We start from the raw sequence: 19,106 nt of genomic DNA on the forward strand, positions 1-19,106 counted from the left end.
CAGTAAATTCTTCCATAGTACCCTCCACACGTACAGTATAATGACCCTACTGTACCCCCTCATCAACACTGGCAAAATATGGTGACCGCAACACAGTATAATTCCCAACTGTGACCCCCCCCACAGACCTCCATGCAGTATGAGGGGCCTACATATTGTATAATGGCTCTCACACCTCTTCACATTGTATAATGGCCCCAACAAAAAGCCTTCAAATAGTCCTTCATAAAGTATAGAGGCTCTCTCATTGCCCTCCAAATAATATAATGGCCCACAGATAGCCCTCAAAATAGTATAAGGCCTCCACATAGCCTCCTCTATATAGAATAATGTACCCACATAGTCCTCTAATTTGTACAATGCACCCCCATAGTCCTCCATATAGAATAATACACCCACATAGTCCTCCAATGGTGTAATGCTACCCCCATTGTCCGCCACTGGTTTAAAATTACGTACATTTCCTCTTTCTTGCATTGCTCCGGTCTCCTCAGCACTTGTCCTGCTGCTTTGCACACGTTGGCACAGCAGGCGATGTAAAACTTATGGCATGTCCTGTGAATGGTATGTTCATGTGACGCCCTGGCCTATCAGGTCATCACAGGATATTGTGCAATCTGCCCTTCTGCATGATATCCATCTCCTCCTTGGTTATGGGTCCCTGGCCTTTGGTGTTGCTAAGAACGAGCCAATTAAAATCCTAGAAACACTCTGCACCACACCCACCACACGCACCAATGGGTAGCCTGAAGGGAATAGGGCCGCCCACTTGGGGGCTTGGTTTGGGAGGGTCAGGAGTGTCAGGAGCAGTCAGTTGTGTGGTGAATCTCGAGAGGAGAGGTCATAAGTCAGTTGGAGGAGATCAGGAGCTGGGCTCCTTGTTAATACTAGGTGGCAGACGTTGGTCTGTGGCTGGTAGGAGCTGGAACCCCGGTCGCAGGGGATCGTGTCAAGGGGCACGGAACTGCCGAGGAGGGCAGCCGATGGCCTTGTGCCATCTCCGGGCAGGGGCCAGGGCACAACGGGGTACGTGGACTCTAGACCGGGAAGTAGCTTCAAGCGTCCTGGTAATTTACCCGACAAGGGCGAAGTCTTCAAGATTCGTTCTCCACCCACTCCAAAATCGGGGTACTAGCGCAATGAGGGGGATAGGACTTTCCCAATACACAGTCCAGAAAATCCCAAGTATGAACCCTGAGAGCAAGCTCACTCTGTTAGCCATACGGGTGAGTGGGACCCGACTAGTTCTATACTACAGGGGCCAACCAGTAAAGAAGGTGCCAAGGGAAAGGTCACAGGCTAACAAGCAATACCATCGGGCACGGGATCCAGCCGTGCTCCCTCCATGCTGCAGCGGTGCCCAGAATTTCAGTTTACAAGTTGTCGGTGTTAGCGTTATTGGACTGAGTGAGTACGCAGTGACCCTTTCCTCCCCAACGGCATCCGCCTCTCACCATCACCGAGCCCCGGGGCATTATCCCCCTACCCACGGAGGGGTTAAACACCTGGCTGCCATTCCATTGCCACCGGACGCTCCCAACAGCAGCGGTGGTACTCAACCTTACCACACACCGTGGGTGGCGTCACGAACGCTAAACACAAAATCCCCTGTAAATACCCCCCCTTTTATTTCGAGTGGCCACGCGACCCCTCCCGGGTCCAGCGACCCCTCGAGCCACCGCGGATCCGGATCTGAGCAGTCTTGGCTGCTGACGCTGGGGCGGTACATTCACATGTAAAGACAATTGCTGGTTAAAATTAAGCAACATCAAGTTATACCGCACAATGGTAAGGGTTGGGCAGTATTGCACGTTATCAGTATTACTCGCAGAATTGCTGATCATTAACAAGTAAAATATATCTTTGTACCGTGTTAGCCAGTAGAGATAAAAAAATTGTTTAAAAGAACAGAGAGTCCTCAGTGGTTGATACCTTTTAATGGCTAACTTAAAAGATGGTAATAATTGCAAGCTTTCGAGACTACTCAGGTCTCTTCATCAGGCATGGTATAACACAAAATCTGAAGAGTCACGTATTTATACACAACAGGACTTAGAATAGTGCAGTAAAAAAAAAAAAAAAAAAAAAAAAAAAAGAACAAGTTATATGAAACAGAACTATCTCTATGGCAGGGGGACAAGCTGTTCTAGCCATAAATACTGCTGCAGTTCAGTGTGAAAGTTTTATTGTCCTTTGATAAGGGTCTGGTCCAGGGCTGTGACACGCTCGGATGGTCAGAGGAGCACATCTTTTAACTGATGTAAAAAGACATGAATCCATGAGACACATTCATTCCTTCTCTGAATGTGTCAAAGGTCATCATAAGTTTGTACTCCCATAGTCTCCTGTCTCTCTGGGACTTGAAGTTTCCTTTCAATACCAAATTGTCTCTCCAGTAAAGGAGACAAACTCTAGCACAGCGCCACCTATTGGAAGTAGCGATCCTAAAAGTCACAAGTGGATTTTCGACAATCCTTTGCAATATGACTCAGGATATATAAGCCAGATCAGAATCCCAATTTGCAGACACGGTGTTTCGGGGTGCTTGCCCCTCGTCAGTGCAAAGTATGGGGGTGTCTGATCTGGCTCATGAGAAAGCTATGTGGGGACCACGGGGGAACACTATTCTCCTTAAGGAGACTTTGCAAGCCAGTCTGGCTGCCAGGTAAGGGGACTTATAGCTGCAATGCCCCTCTGGGAAATATTCAAATTGTCTCTCCAGTAAAGGAGACAAACTCTAGCACAGCGCCACCTATTGGAAGTAGCGATCCTAAAAGTCACAAGTGGATTTTCGACAATCCTTTGCAATATGACTCAGGATATATAAGCCAGATCAGAATCCCAATTTGCAGACACGGTGTTTCGGGGTGCTTGCCCCTCGTCAGTGCAAAGTATGGGGGTGTCTGATCTGGCTCATGAGAAAGCTATGTGGGGACCACGGGGGAACACTATTCTCCTTAAGGAGACTTTGCAAGCCAGTCTGGCTGCCAGGTAAGGGGACTTATAGCTGCAATGCCCCTCTGGGAAATATTCAAATTGTCTCTCCAGTAAAGGAGACAAACTCTAGCACAGCGCCAAATTGGGATTCTGATCTGGCTTATATATCCTGAGTCATATTGCAAAGGATTGTCGAAAATCCACTTGTGACTTTTAGGATCGCTACTTCCAATAGGTGGCGCTGTGCTAGAGTTTGTCTCCTTTACTGGAGAGACAATTTGAATATTTCCCAGAGGGGCATTGCAGCTATAAGTCCCCTTACCTGGCAGCCAGACTGGCTTGCAAAGTCTCCTTAAGGAGAATAGTGTTCCCCCGTGGTCCCCACATAGCTTTCTCATGAGCCAGATCAGACACCCCCATACTTTGCACTGACGAGGGGCAAGCACCCCGAAACACCGTGTCTGCAAATTGGGATTCTGATCTGGCTTATATATCCTGAGTCATATTGCAAAGGATTGTCGAAAATCCACTTGTGACTTTTAGGATCGCTACTTCCAATAGGTGGCGCTGTGCTAGAGTTTGTCTCCTTTACTGGAGAGACAATTTGAATATTTCCCAGAGGAGCATTGCAGCTATAAGTCCCCTTACCTGGCAGCCAGACTGGCTTGCAAAGTCTCCTTAAGGAGAATAGTGTTCCCCCGTGGTCCCCACATAGCTTTCTCATGAGCCAGATCAGACACCCCCATACTTTGCACTGACGAGGGGCAAGCACCCCGAAACACCGTGTCTGCAAATTGGGATTCTGATCTGGCTTATATATCCTGAGTCATATTGCAAAGGATTGTCGAAAATCCACTTGTGACTTTTAGGATCGCTACTTCCAATAGGTGGCGCTGTGCTAGAGTTTGTCTCCTTTACTGGAGAGACAATTTGAATATTTCCCAGAGGGGCATTGCAGCTATAAGTCCCCTTACCTGGCAGCCAGACTGGCTTGCAAAGTCTCCTTAAGGAGAATAGTGTTCCCCCGTGGTCCCCACATAGCTTTCTCATGAGCCAGATCAGACACCCCCATACTTTGCACTGACGAGGGGCAAGCACCCCGAAACACCGTGTCTGCAAATTGGGATTCTGATCTGGCTTATATATCCTGAGTCATATTGCAAAGGATTGTCGAAAATCCACTTGTGACTTTTAGGATCGCTACTTCCAATAGGTGGCGCTGTGCTAGAGTTTGTCTCCTTTACTGGAGAGACAATTTGAATATTTCCCAGAGGGGCATTGCAGCTATAAGTCCCCTTACCTGGCAGCCAGACTGGCTTGCAAAGTCTCCTTAAGGAGAATAGTGTTCCCCCGTGGTCCCCACATAGCTTTCTCATGAGCCAGATCAGACACCCCCATACTTTGCACTGACGAGGGGCAAGCACCCCGAAACACCGTGTCTGCAAATTGGGATTCTGATCTGGCTTATATATCCTGAGTCATATTGCAAAGGATTGTCGAAAATCCACTTGTGACTTTTAGGATCGCTACTTCCAATAGGTGGCGCTGTGCTAGAGTTTGTCTCCTTTACTGGAGAGACAATTTGAATATTTCCCAGAGGGGCATTGCAGCTATAAGTCCCCTTACCTGGCAGCCAGACTGGCTTGCAAAGTCTCCTTAAGGAGAATAGTGTTCCCCCGTGGTCCCCACATAGCTTTCTCATGAGCCAGATCAGACACCCCCATACTTTGCACTGACGAGGGGCAAGCACCCCGAAACACCGTGTCTGCAAATTGGGATTCTGATCTGGCTTATATATCCTGAGTCATATTGCAAAGGATTGTCGAAAATCCACTTGTGACTTTTAGGATCGCTACTTCCAATAGGTGGCGCTGTGCTAGAGTTTGTCTCCTTTACTGGAGAGACAATTTGAATATTTCCCAGAGGGGCATTGCAGCTATAAGTCCCCTTACCTGGCAGCCAGACTGGCTTGCAAAGTCTCCTTAAGGAGAATAGTGTTCCCCCGTGGTCCCCACATAGCTTTCTCATGAGCCAGATCAGACACCCCCATACTTTGCACTGACGAGGGGCAAGCACCCCGAAACACCGTGTCTGCAAATTGGGATTCTGATCTGGCTTATATATCCTGAGTCATATTGCAAAGGATTGTCGAAAATCCACTTGTGACTTTTAGGATCGCTACTTCCAATAGGTGGCGCTGTGCTAGAGTTTGTCTCCTTTACTGGAGAGACAATTTGAATATTTCCCAGAGGGGCATTGCAGCTATAAGTCCCCTTACCTGGCAGCCAGACTGGCTTGCAAAGTCTCCTTAAGGAGAATAGTGTTCCCCCGTGGTCCCCACATAGCTTTCTCATGAGCCAGATCAGACACCCCCATACTTTGCACTGACGAGGGGCAAGCACCCCGAAACACCGTGTCTGCAAATTGGGATTCTGATCTGGCTTATATATCCTGAGTCATATTGCAAAGGATTGTCGAAAATCCACTTGTGACTTTTAGGATCGCTACTTCCAATAGGTGGCGCTGTGCTAGAGTTTGTCTCCTTTACTGGAGAGACAATTTGAATATTTCCCAGAGGGGCATTGCAGCTATAAGTCCCCTTACCTGGCAGCCAGACTGGCTTGCAAAGTCTCCTTAAGGAGAATAGTGTTCCCCCGTGGTCCCCACATAGCTTTCTCATGAGCCAGATCAGACACCCCCATACTTTGCACTGACGAGGGGCAAGCACCCCGAAACACCGTGTCTGCAAATTGGGATTCTGATCTGGCTTATATATCCTGAGTCATATTGCAAAGGATTGTCGAAAATCCACTTGTGACTTTTAGGATCGCTACTTCCAATAGGTGGCGCTGTGCTAGAGTTTGTCTCCTTTACTGGAGAGACAATTTGAATATTTCCCAGAGGGGCATTGCAGCTATAAGTCCCCTTACCTGGCAGCCAGACTGGCTTGCAAAGTCTCCTTAAGGAGAATAGTGTTCCCCCGTGGTCCCCACATAGCTTTCTCATGAGCCAGATCAGACACCCCCATACTTTGCACTGACGAGGGGCAAGCACCCCGAAACACCGTGTCTGCAAATTGGGATTCTGATCTGGCTTATATATCCTGAGTCATATTGCAAAGGATTGTCGAAAATCCACTTGTGACTTTTAGGATCGCTACTTCCAATAGGTGGCGCTGTGCTAGAGTTTGTCTCCTTTACTGGAGAGACAATTTGAATATTTCCCAGAGGGGCATTGCAGCTATAAGTCCCCTTACCTGGCAGCCAGACTGGCTTGCAAAGTCTCCTTAAGGAGAATAGTGTTCCCCCGTGGTCCCCACATAGCTTTCTCATGAGCCAGATCAGACACCCCCATACTTTGCACTGACGAGGGGCAAGCACCCCGAAACACCGTGTCTGCAAATTGGGATTCTGATCTGGCTTATATATCCTGAGTCATATTGCAAAGGATTGTCGAAAATCCACTTGTGACTTTTAGGATCGCTACTTCCAATAGGTGGCGCTGTGCTAGAGTTTGTCTCCTTTACTGGAGAGACAATTTGAATATTTCCCAGAGGGGCATTGCAGCTATAAGTCCCCTTACCTGGCAGCCAGACTGGCTTGCAAAGTCTCCTTAAGGAGAATAGTGTTCCCCCGTGGTCCCCACATAGCTTTCTCATGAGCCAGATCAGACACCCCCATACTTTGCACTGACGAGGGGCAAGCACCCCGAAACACCGTGTCTGCAAATTGGGATTCTGATCTGGCTTATATATCCTGAGTCATATTGCAAAGGATTGTCGAAAATCCACTTGTGACTTTTAGGATCGCTACTTCCAATAGGTGGCGCTGTGCTAGAGTTTGTCTCCTTTACTGGAGAGACAATTTGAATATTTCCCAGAGGGGCATTGCAGCTATAAGTCCCCTTACCTGGCAGCCAGACTGGCTTGCAAAGTCTCCTTAAGGAGAATAGTGTTCCCCCGTGGTCCCCACATAGCTTTCTCATGAGCCAGATCAGACACCCCCATACTTTGCACTGACGAGGGGCAAGCACCCCGAAACACCGTGTCTGCAAATTGGGATTCTGATCTGGCTTATATATCCTGAGTCATATTGCAAAGGATTGTCGAAAATCCACTTGTGACTTTTAGGATCGCTACTTCCAATAGGTGGCGCTGTGCTAGAGTTTGTCTCCTTTACTGGAGAGACAATTTGAATATTTCCCAGAGGGGCATTGCAGCTATAAGTCCCCTTACCTGGCAGCCAGACTGGCTTGCAAAGTCTCCTTAAGGAGAATAGTGTTCCCCCGTGGTCCCCACATAGCTTTCTCATGAGCCAGATCAGACACCCCCATACTTTGCACTGACGAGGGGCAAGCACCCCGAAACACCGTGTCTGCAAATTGGGATTCTGATCTGGCTTATATATCCTGAGTCATATTGCAAAGGATTGTCGAAAATCCACTTGTGACTTTTAGGATCGCTACTTCCAATAGGTGGCGCTGTGCTAGAGTTTGTCTCCTTTACTGGAGAGACAATTTGAATATTTCCCAGAGGGGCATTGCAGCTATAAGTCCCCTTACCTGGCAGCCAGACTGGCTTGCAAAGTCTCCTTAAGGAGAATAGTGTTCCCCCGTGGTCCCCACATAGCTTTCTCATGAGCCAGATCAGACACCCCCATACTTTGCACTGACGAGGGGCAAGCACCCCGAAACACCGTGTCTGCAAATTGGGATTCTGATCTGGCTTATATATCCTGAGTCATATTGCAAAGGATTGTCGAAAATCCACTTGTGACTTTTAGGATCGCTACTTCCAATAGGTGGCGCTGTGCTAGAGTTTGTCTCCTTTACTGGAGAGACAATTTGAATATTTCCCAGAGGGGCATTGCAGCTATAAGTCCCCTTACCTGGCAGCCAGACTGGCTTGCAAAGTCTCCTTAAGGAGAATAGTGTTCCCCCGTGGTCCCCACATAGCTTTCTCATGAGCCAGATCAGACACCCCCATACTTTGCACTGACGAGGGGCAAGCACCCCGAAACACCGTGTCTGCAAATTGGGATTCTGATCTGGCTTATATATCCTGAGTCATATTGCAAAGGATTGTCGAAAATCCACTTGTGACTTTTAGGATCGCTACTTCCAATAGGTGGCGCTGTGCTAGAGTTTGTCTCCTTTACTGGAGAGACAATTTGAATATTTCCCAGAGGGGCATTGCAGCTATAAGTCCCCTTACCTGGCAGCCAGACTGGCTTGCAAAGTCTCCTTAAGGAGAATAGTGTTCCCCCGTGGTCCCCACATAGCTTTCTCATGAGCCAGATCAGACACCCCCATACTTTGCACTGACGAGGGGCAAGCACCCCGAAACACCGTGTCTGCAAATTGGGATTCTGATCTGGCTTATATATCCTGAGTCATATTGCAAAGGATTGTCGAAAATCCACTTGTGACTTTTAGGATCGCTACTTCCAATAGGTGGCGCTGTGCTAGAGTTTGTCTCCTTTACTGGAGAGACAATTTGAATATTTCCCAGAGGGGCATTGCAGCTATAAGTCCCCTTACCTGGCAGCCAGACTGGCTTGCAAAGTCTCCTTAAGGAGAATAGTGTTCCCCCGTGGTCCCCACATAGCTTTCTCATGAGCCAGATCAGACACCCCCATACTTTGCACTGACGAGGGGCAAGCACCCCGAAACACCGTGTCTGCAAATTGGGATTCTGATCTGGCTTATATATCCTGAGTCATATTGCAAAGGATTGTCGAAAATCCACTTGTGACTTTTAGGATCGCTACTTCCAATAGGTGGCGCTGTGCTAGAGTTTGTCTCCTTTACTGGAGAGACAATTTGAATATTTCCCAGAGGGGCATTGCAGCTATAAGTCCCCTTACCTGGCAGCCAGACTGGCTTGCAAAGTCTCCTTAAGGAGAATAGTGTTCCCCCGTGGTCCCCACATAGCTTTCTCATGAGCCAGATCAGACACCCCCATACTTTGCACTGACGAGGGGCAAGCACCCCGAAACACCGTGTCTGCAAATTGGGATTCTGATCTGGCTTATATATCCTGAGTCATATTGCAAAGGATTGTCGAAAATCCACTTGTGACTTTTAGGATCGCTACTTCCAATAGGTGGCGCTGTGCTAGAGTTTGTCTCCTTTACTGGAGAGACAATTTGAATATTTCCCAGAGGGGCATTGCAGCTATAAGTCCCCTTACCTGGCAGCCAGACTGGCTTGCAAAGTCTCCTTAAGGAGAATAGTGTTCCCCCGTGGTCCCCACATAGCTTTCTCATGAGCCAGATCAGACACCCCCATACTTTGCACTGACGAGGGGCAAGCACCCCGAAACACCGTGTCTGCAAATTGGGATTCTGATCTGGCTTATATATCCTGAGTCATATTGCAAAGGATTGTCGAAAATCCACTTGTGACTTTTAGGATCGCTACTTCCAATAGGTGGCGCTGTGCTAGAGTTTGTCTCCTTTACTGGAGAGACAATTTGAATATTTCCCAGAGGGGCATTGCAGCTATAAGTCCCCTTACCTGGCAGCCAGACTGGCTTGCAAAGTCTCCTTAAGGAGAATAGTGTTCCCCCGTGGTCCCCACATAGCTTTCTCATGAGCCAGATCAGACACCCCCATACTTTGCACTGACGAGGGGCAAGCACCCCGAAACACCGTGTCTGCAAATTGGGATTCTGATCTGGCTTATATATCCTGAGTCATATTGCAAAGGATTGTCGAAAATCCACTTGTGACTTTTAGGATCGCTACTTCCAATAGGTGGCGCTGTGCTAGAGTTTGTCTCCTTTACTGGAGAGACAATTTGAATATTTCCCAGAGGGGCATTGCAGCTATAAGTCCCCTTACCTGGCAGCCAGACTGGCTTGCAAAGTCTCCTTAAGGAGAATAGTGTTCCCCCGTGGTCCCCACATAGCTTTCTCATGAGCCAGATCAGACACCCCCATACTTTGCACTGACGAGGGGCAAGCACCCCGAAACACCGTGTCTGCAAATTGGGATTCTGATCTGGCTTATATATCCTGAGTCATATTGCAAAGGATTGTCGAAAATCCACTTGTGACTTTTAGGATCGCTACTTCCAATAGGTGGCGCTGTGCTAGAGTTTGTCTCCTTTACTGGAGAGACAATTTGAATATTTCCCAGAGGGGCATTGCAGCTATAAGTCCCCTTACCTGGCAGCCAGACTGGCTTGCAAAGTCTCCTTAAGGAGAATAGTGTTCCCCCGTGGTCCCCACATAGCTTTCTCATGAGCCAGATCAGACACCCCCATACTTTGCACTGACGAGGGGCAAGCACCCCGAAACACCGTGTCTGCAAATTGGGATTCTGATCTGGCTTATATATCCTGAGTCATATTGCAAAGGATTGTCGAAAATCCACTTGTGACTTTTAGGATCGCTACTTCCAATAGGTGGCGCTGTGCTAGAGTTTGTCTCCTTTACTGGAGAGACAATTTGAATATTTCCCAGAGGGGCATTGCAGCTATAAGTCCCCTTACCTGGCAGCCAGACTGGCTTGCAAAGTCTCCTTAAGGAGAATAGTGTTCCCCCGTGGTCCCCACATAGCTTTCTCATGAGCCAGATCAGACACCCCCATACTTTGCACTGACGAGGGGCAAGCACCCCGAAACACCGTGTCTGCAAATTGGGATTCTGATCTGGCTTATATATCCTGAGTCATATTGCAAAGGATTGTCGAAAATCCACTTGTGACTTTTAGGATCGCTACTTCCAATAGGTGGCGCTGTGCTAGAGTTTGTCTCCTTTACTGGAGAGACAATTTGAATATTTCCCAGAGGGGCATTGCAGCTATAAGTCCCCTTACCTGGCAGCCAGACTGGCTTGCAAAGTCTCCTTAAGGAGAATAGTGTTCCCCCGTGGTCCCCACATAGCTTTCTCATGAGCCAGATCAGACACCCCCATACTTTGCACTGACGAGGGGCAAGCACCCCGAAACACCGTGTCTGCAAATTGGGATTCTGATCTGGCTTATATATCCTGAGTCATATTGCAAAGGATTGTCGAAAATCCACTTGTGACTTTTAGGATCGCTACTTCCAATAGGTGGCGCTGTGCTAGAGTTTGTCTCCTTTACTGGAGAGACAATTTGAATATTTCCCAGAGGGGCATTGCAGCTATAAGTCCCCTTACCTGGCAGCCAGACTGGCTTGCAAAGTCTCCTTAAGGAGAATAGTGTTCCCCCGTGGTCCCCACATAGCTTTCTCATGAGCCAGATCAGACACCCCCATACTTTGCACTGACGAGGGGCAAGCACCCCGAAACACCGTGTCTGCAAATTGGGATTCTGATCTGGCTTATATATCCTGAGTCATATTGCAAAGGATTGTCGAAAATCCACTTGTGACTTTTAGGATCGCTACTTCCAATAGGTGGCGCTGTGCTAGAGTTTGTCTCCTTTACTGGAGAGACAATTTGAATATTTCCCAGAGGGGCATTGCAGCTATAAGTCCCCTTACCTGGCAGCCAGACTGGCTTGCAAAGTCTCCTTAAGGAGAATAGTGTTCCCCCGTGGTCCCCACATAGCTTTCTCATGAGCCAGATCAGACACCCCCATACTTTGCACTGACGAGGGGCAAGCACCCCGAAACACCGTGTCTGCAAATTGGGATTCTGATCTGGCTTATATATCCTGAGTCATATTGCAAAGGATTGTCGAAAATCCACTTGTGACTTTTAGGATCGCTACTTCCAATAGGTGGCGCTGTGCTAGAGTTTGTCTCCTTTACTGGAGAGACAATTTGAATATTTCCCAGAGGGGCATTGCAGCTATAAGTCCCCTTACCTGGCAGCCAGACTGGCTTGCAAAGTCTCCTTAAGGAGAATAGTGTTCCCCCGTGGTCCCCACATAGCTTTCTCATGAGCCAGATCAGACACCCCCATACTTTGCACTGACGAGGGGCAAGCACCCCGAAACACCGTGTCTGCAAATTGGGATTCTGATCTGGCTTATATATCCTGAGTCATATTGCAAAGGATTGTCGAAAATCCACTTGTGACTTTTAGGATCGCTACTTCCAATAGGTGGCGCTGTGCTAGAGTTTGTCTCCTTTACTGGAGAGACAATTTGAATATTTCCCAGAGGGGCATTGCAGCTATAAGTCCCCTTACCTGGCAGCCAGACTGGCTTGCAAAGTCTCCTTAAGGAGAATAGTGTTCCCCCGTGGTCCCCACATAGCTTTCTCATGAGCCAGATCAGACACCCCCATACTTTGCACTGACGAGGGGCAAGCACCCCGAAACACCGTGTCTGCAAATTGGGATTCTGATCTGGCTTATATATCCTGAGTCATATTGCAAAGGATTGTCGAAAATCCACTTGTGACTTTTAGGATCGCTACTTCCAATAGGTGGCGCTGTGCTAGAGTTTGTCTCCTTTACTGGAGAGACAATTTGAATATTTCCCAGAGGGGCATTGCAGCTATAAGTCCCCTTACCTGGCAGCCAGACTGGCTTGCAAAGTCTCCTTAAGGAGAATAGTGTTCCCCCGTGGTCCCCACATAGCTTTCTCATGAGCCAGATCAGACACCCCCATACTTTGCACTGACGAGGGGCAAGCACCCCGAAACACCGTGTCTGCAAATTGGGATTCTGATCTGGCTTATATATCCTGAGTCATATTGCAAAGGATTGTCGAAAATCCACTTGTGACTTTTAGGATCGCTACTTCCAATAGGTGGCGCTGTGCTAGAGTTTGTCTCCTTTACTGGAGAGACAATTTGAATATTTCCCAGAGGGGCATTGCAGCTATAAGTCCCCTTACCTGGCAGCCAGACTGGCTTGCAAAGTCTCCTTAAGGAGAATAGTGTTCCCCCGTGGTCCCCACATAGCTTTCTCATGAGCCAGATCAGACACCCCCATACTTTGCACTGACGAGGGGCAAGCACCCCGAAACACCGTGTCTGCAAATTGGGATTCTGATCTGGCTTATATATCCTGAGTCATATTGCAAAGGATTGTCGAAAATCCACTTGTGACTTTTAGGATCGCTACTTCCAATAGGTGGCGCTGTGCTAGAGTTTGTCTCCTTTACTGGAGAGACAATTTGAATATTTCCCAGAGGGGCATTGCAGCTATATGTCCCCTTACCTGGCAGCCAGACTGGCTTGCAAAGTCTCCTTAAGGAGAATAGTGTTCCCCCGTGGTCCCCACATAGCTTTCTCATGAGCCAGATCAGACACCCCCATACTTTGCACTGACGAGGGGCAAGCACCCCGAAACACCGTGTCTGCAAATTGGGATTCTGATCTGGCTTATATATCCTGAGTCATATTGCAAAGGATTGTCGAAAATCCACTTGTGACTTTTAGGATCGCTACTTCCAATAGGTGGCGCTGTGCTAGAGTTTGTCTCCTTTACTGGAGAGACAATTTGAATATTTCCCAGAGGGGCATTGCAGCTATAAGTCCCCTTACCTGGCAGCCAGACTGGCTTGCAAAGTCTCCTTAAGGAGAATAGTGTTCCCCCGTGGTCCCCACATAGCTTTCTCATGAGCCAGATCAGACACCCCCATACTTTGCACTGACGAGGGGCAAGCACCCCGAAACACCGTGTCTGCAAATTGGGATTCTGATCTGGCTTATATATCCTGAGTCATATTGCAAAGGATTGTCGAAAATCCACTTGTGACTTTTAGGATCGCTACTTCCAATAGGTGGCGCTGTGCTAGAGTTTGTCTCCTTTACTGGAGAGACAATTTGAATATTTCCCAGAGGGGCATTGCAGCTATAAGTCCCCTTACCTGGCAGCCAGACTGGCTTGCAAAGTCTCCTTAAGGAGAATAGTGTTCCCCCGTGGTCCCCACATAGCTTTCTCATGAGCCAGATCAGACACCCCCATACTTTGCACTGACGAGGGGCAAGCACCCCGAAACACCGTGTCTGCAAATTGGGATTCTGATCTGGCTTATATATCCTGAGTCATATTGCAAAGGATTGTCGAAAATCCACTTGTGACTTTTAGGATCGCTACTTCCAATAGGTGGCGCTGTGCTAGAGTTTGTCTCCTTTACTGGAGAGACAATTTGAATATTTCCCAGAGGGGCATTGCAGCTATAAGTCCCCTTACCTGGCAGCCAGACTGGCTTGCAAAGTCTCCTTAAGGAGAATAGTGTTCCCCCGTGGTCCCCACATAGCTTTCTCATGAGCCAGATCAGACACCCCCATACTTTGCACTGACGAGGGGCAAGCACCCCGAAACACCGTGTCTGCAAATTGGGATTCTGATCTGGCTTATATATCCTGAGTCATATTGCAAAGGATTGTCGAAAATCCACTTGTGACTTTTAGGATCGCTACTTCCAATAGGTGGCGCTGTGCTAGAGTTTGTCTCCTTTACTGGAGAGACAATTTGAATATTTCCCAGAGGGGCATTGCAGCTATAAGTCCCCTTACCTGGCAGCCAGACTGGCTTGCAAAGTCTCCTTAAGGAGAATAGTGTTCCCCCGTGGTCCCCACATAGCTTTCTCATGAGCCAGATCAGACACCCCCATACTTTGCACTGACGAGGGGCAAGCACCCCGAAACACCGTGTCTGCAAATTGGGATTCTGATCTGGCTTATATATCCTGAGTCATATTGCAAAGGATTGTCGAAAATCCACTTGTGACTTTTAGGATCGCTACTTCCAATAGGTGGCGCTGTGCTAGAGTTTGTCTCCTTTACTGGAGAGACAATTTGAATATTTCCCAGAGGGGCATTGCAGCTATAAGTCCCCTTACCTGGCAGCCAGACTGGCTTGCAAAGTCTCCTTAAGGAGAATAGTGTTCCCCCGTGGTCCCCACATAGCTTTCTCATGAGCCAGATCAGACACCCCCATACTTTGCACTGACGAGGGGCAAGCACCCCGAAACACCGTGTCTGCAAATTGGGATTCTGATCTGGCTTATATATCCTGAGTCATATTGCAAAGGATTGTCGAAAATCCACTTGTGACTTTTAGGATCGCTACTTCCAATAGGTGGCGCTGTGCTAGAGTTTGTCTCCTTTACTGGAGAGACAATTTGAATATTTCCCAGAGGGGCATTGCAGCTATAAGTCCCCTTACCTGGCAGCCAGACTGGCTTGCAAAGTCTCCTTAAGGAGAATAGTGTTCCCCCGTGGTCCCCACATAGCTTTCTCATGAGCCAGATCAGACACCCCCATACTTTGCACTGACGAGGGGCAAGCACCCCGAAACACCGTGTCTGCAAATTGGGATTCTGATCTGGCTTATATATCCTGAGTCATATTGCAAAGGATTGTCGAAAATCCACTTGTGACTTTTAGGATCGCTACTTCCAATAGGTGGCGCTGTGCTAGAGTTTGTCTCCTTTACTGGAGAGACAATTTGAATATTTCCCAGAGGGGCATTGCAGCTATAAGTCCCCTTACCTGGCAGCCAGACTGGCTTGCAAAGTCTCCTTAAGGAGAATAGTGTTCCCCCGTGGTCCCCACATAGCTTTCTCATGAGCCAGATCAGACACCCCCATACTTTGCACTGACGAGGGGCAAGCACCCCGAAACACCGTGTCTGCAAATTGGGATTCTGATCTGGCTTATATATCCTGAGTCATATTGCAAAGGATTGTCGAAAATCCACTTGTGACTTTTAGGATCGCTACTTCCAATAGGTGGCGCTGTGCTAGAGTTTGTCTCCTTTACTGGAGAGACAATTTGAATATTTCCCAGAGGGGCATTGCAGCTATAAGTCCCCTTACCTGGCAGCCAGACTGGCTTGCAAAGTCTCCTTAAGGAGAATAGTGTTCCCCCGTGGTCCCCACATAGCTTTCTCATGAGCCAGATCAGACACCCCCATACTTTGCACTGACGAGGGGCAAGCACCCCGAAACACCGTGTCTGCAAATTGGGATTCTGATCTGGCTTATATATCCTGAGTCATATTGCAAAGGATTGTCGAAAATCCACTTGTGACTTTTAGGATCGCTACTTCCAATAGGTGGCGCTGTGCTAGAGTTTGTCTCCTTTACTGGAGAGACAATTTGAATATTTCCCAGAGGGGCATTGCAGCTATAAGTCCCCTTACCTGGCAGCCAGACTGGCTTGCAAAGTCTCCTTAAGGAGAATAGTGTTCCCCCGTGGTCCCCACATAGCTTTCTCATGAGCCAGATCAGACACCCCCATACTTTGCACTGACGAGGGGCAAGCACCCCGAAACACCGTGTCTGCAAATTGGGATTCTGATCTGGCTTATATATCCTGAGTCATATTGCAAAGGATTGTCGAAAATCCACTTGTGACTTTTAGGATCGCTACTTCCAATAGGTGGCGCTGTGCTAGAGTTTGTCTCCTTTACTGGAGAGACAATTTGAATATTTCCCAGAGGGTCACCTTTCAATACCAGCAATTTCATGTCCATGATGCTGTGGTCTGGGTTACAAAAATGTTTGGCCACAGGTAGATCCATCCTTTTTTCTCTAATTGTGTGGCGGTGAGAATTCATCCTTGTCCTGAGCTGTTGTCCTGTCTCCCCTACATACAGACCCCCAGTTGGACATTTGGTACATATAATTAAGTACACCACATTGGTTGTGGTGCAGCTGAACGTACCTGGGATCTTGTAGTCCTGATGTGATCTGGGAATCTTTATCTTGTCCGTTGTCAATATTAATGGACAGGTCTTGCATTTTTTCTGGTTGCAGGGAAATGTTCCTGTTGGTGTTGGAGAGGACAGGGAGCTTCTGACAATGATGCTTCTTAGATTTGGGGGCTGTCTAAAACACAGAAGTGGGGGGTCTGGAAAAATAGATTTTAACCGGGCATCTTTTTGCAGTAATGGTTGTAGTTTCCGTGCAGCTCCTCTAAACACCTCCAGATGTGGATTGTAGGTGACTACAAGAGGGACCCGGTTGTTCTCTTCTTTGGTTTTATAATGTAGAAGATAGTTTCTTGATATTCTGGTGGCTCTTATAATCTGGTTTTCAATTGTTCTTGGGTGGTAGCCTTGATTCAAAAAGGTTTTTCTGAGGCCCTCAAGGTGATTGTCTCTATCTGTACTGTTGGAACATATCCGATTGTACCTGATAGCCTGGCTGTATACAATAGAGTTTTTTATGTGTTTTGGATGAAAACTGTCCCATTTCAGGTATGTTGGACGGTCAATTGGCTTCTTGTACAGGGATGTCTGTATTTCATTGTTCCGTAGTTTAATGATGGTGTCCAAGAAGTTGATTTCCGTGCAGGAGTAGTTGAGTGTTAGGTTGATGGTGGGATGAAACTGATTAAATTGTTCATGGAAGGTCTTCAGCTGCTCCTCAGACTCTGTCCAGATGATTAAAATATCATCAATGTAACGGTAGTAGGCCAGAGGCCTGATAGGACAAGAGGATAAAAAGTCACTCTCAAGCTTGGCCATGAAAAGATTTGCATATTGTGGTGCCATTTTGCTTCCCATTGCAGTCCCAGTCTCCTGTAGATATATGTCATTGTCAAATTCAAAGTAATTATGGGTGAGGATAAATTTTGTAAGCTTCACCACAGAATTGGCATCAGTTCCTGTATTTTCCAGGACAATTTTGCAAGCATTTAATCCATCCTGGTGTGGAATATTCGAGTACAAGGATTCCACATCCATGGTGGCAAGGATGGTTCCCTCTGGAAGAGGACCTATTGCTGATAGTTTTTTCAATAGGTCAGTAGTGTCCTGGATGTAGCTGGTTGTATCCCTTACCAAGGGTTTAAGGATACCCTCTACCCATCCAGAGACTTGTTCAGTGAGGGTGCCCACACATGAAATGATGGGTCTTCCTGGGTTTCCAGATTTGTGAATTTTGGGAAGCATGTAGAATGTGCCTATTCTTGGACTCACCGGTATCAGTTCATCAGTTCTTATGGATATGTCAGGCAGACAAGAGGCCAACTTGTTAAGTTCCTTGTAATAGTCCTGTGTAGGGTCAGACTCCAATTTCTTATAGTAGCGTGTGTCCATCAGTTGTCTGTGTGCTTCCTTCATGTAGTCTGATTTGTTCATCATGACTATTGCACCCCCCTTGTCTGCAGGTTTAATGATGATTTCTTTGTTGGTTTTCAAAGATTTTATGGCCCTTCTCTCCTGGGCACTGATGTTGGATGGTTGCCTCCTGTGTGTGTCTAGGAAAGTGGATTTTACCAAATGTCTGAAAGTGTCTATATAGTTATCCAGATGAGGGTTGCGTCCTGGTGGAGGTGTCCAATCTGATCTTTTCCTGGTTGTCAAGATCCGTCTTCCTTCAGTCTGGGAGGATTCTGAAACATCTGCATCGCTAAAATATTCCCTCAGACGTAGTCTCCTGAAGTAATCTTCCATGTCGCTGCAGAGTTCAATTTTGTCTAGAGCTTTAGTCGGACAAAATGAGAGTCCTCTAGAAAGCACAGCAACTTCCATTTTGTTTGGTTTGTAATCCGAGAGATTGATAACACAGTTAGATGCTTTTGTGCCTTGAATGGACTTGGTTTCCAAGTTGTCAGGTTTTGGCTTTGTTCTCCACCTGTTTGTATTAAGTCCTGAATTGAGGCGCAGTCTGTGTAGCTTCTTTTCCTTGTTGTGGATCAGAAGGGTTCGTAGTCTGTAGTAGTATTGTTGTACTTCTTGTTCTGTGCTTTCTGGAAGTGTCTTCCTTTGTGTTTCAAATTCCCTCTGGATTTTACTCTTGATGCTGTAGAAGACATGCAAAAGGTGATTCCTTAGTCTCTCAGAAGTCCTGTGACAAAGGTTTTGTGCATAATGGGTATTGTAGGTATGTAGAATTGGGTTTGTAATCCAGAGTCCTTTGGGGATCAGATTCTCCTTTTTGCATTTGGATAAGAAAAATATGTCGCTGTCCAGTTGTGCGCGTTTCTTCAGAAGTGTCTTTAGTTCCATAAAGATGCGGTACATTCTGGTATCCTCCATTTTGATACAAGTAAAATATATCTTTGTACCGTGTTAGCCAGTAGAGATAAAAAAATTGTTTAAAAGAACAGAGAGTCCTCAGTGGTTGATACCTTTTAATGGCTAACTTAAAAGATGGTAATAATTGCAAGCTTTCGAGACTACTCAGGTCTCTTCATCAGGCATGGTATAACACAAAATCTGAAGAGTCACGTATTTATACACAACAGGACTTAGAATAGTGCAGTAAAAAAAAAAAAAAAAAAAAAAAAAAAAAAGAACAAGTTATATGAAACAGAACTATCTCTAT

The sequence above is a fragment of the Anomaloglossus baeobatrachus genome, chromosome 1 (genome assembly GCF_048569485.1).
Source record: "Anomaloglossus baeobatrachus isolate aAnoBae1 chromosome 1, aAnoBae1.hap1, whole genome shotgun sequence".
In the NCBI taxonomy this organism is placed as follows: domain Eukaryota; kingdom Metazoa; phylum Chordata; class Amphibia; order Anura; family Aromobatidae; genus Anomaloglossus; species Anomaloglossus baeobatrachus.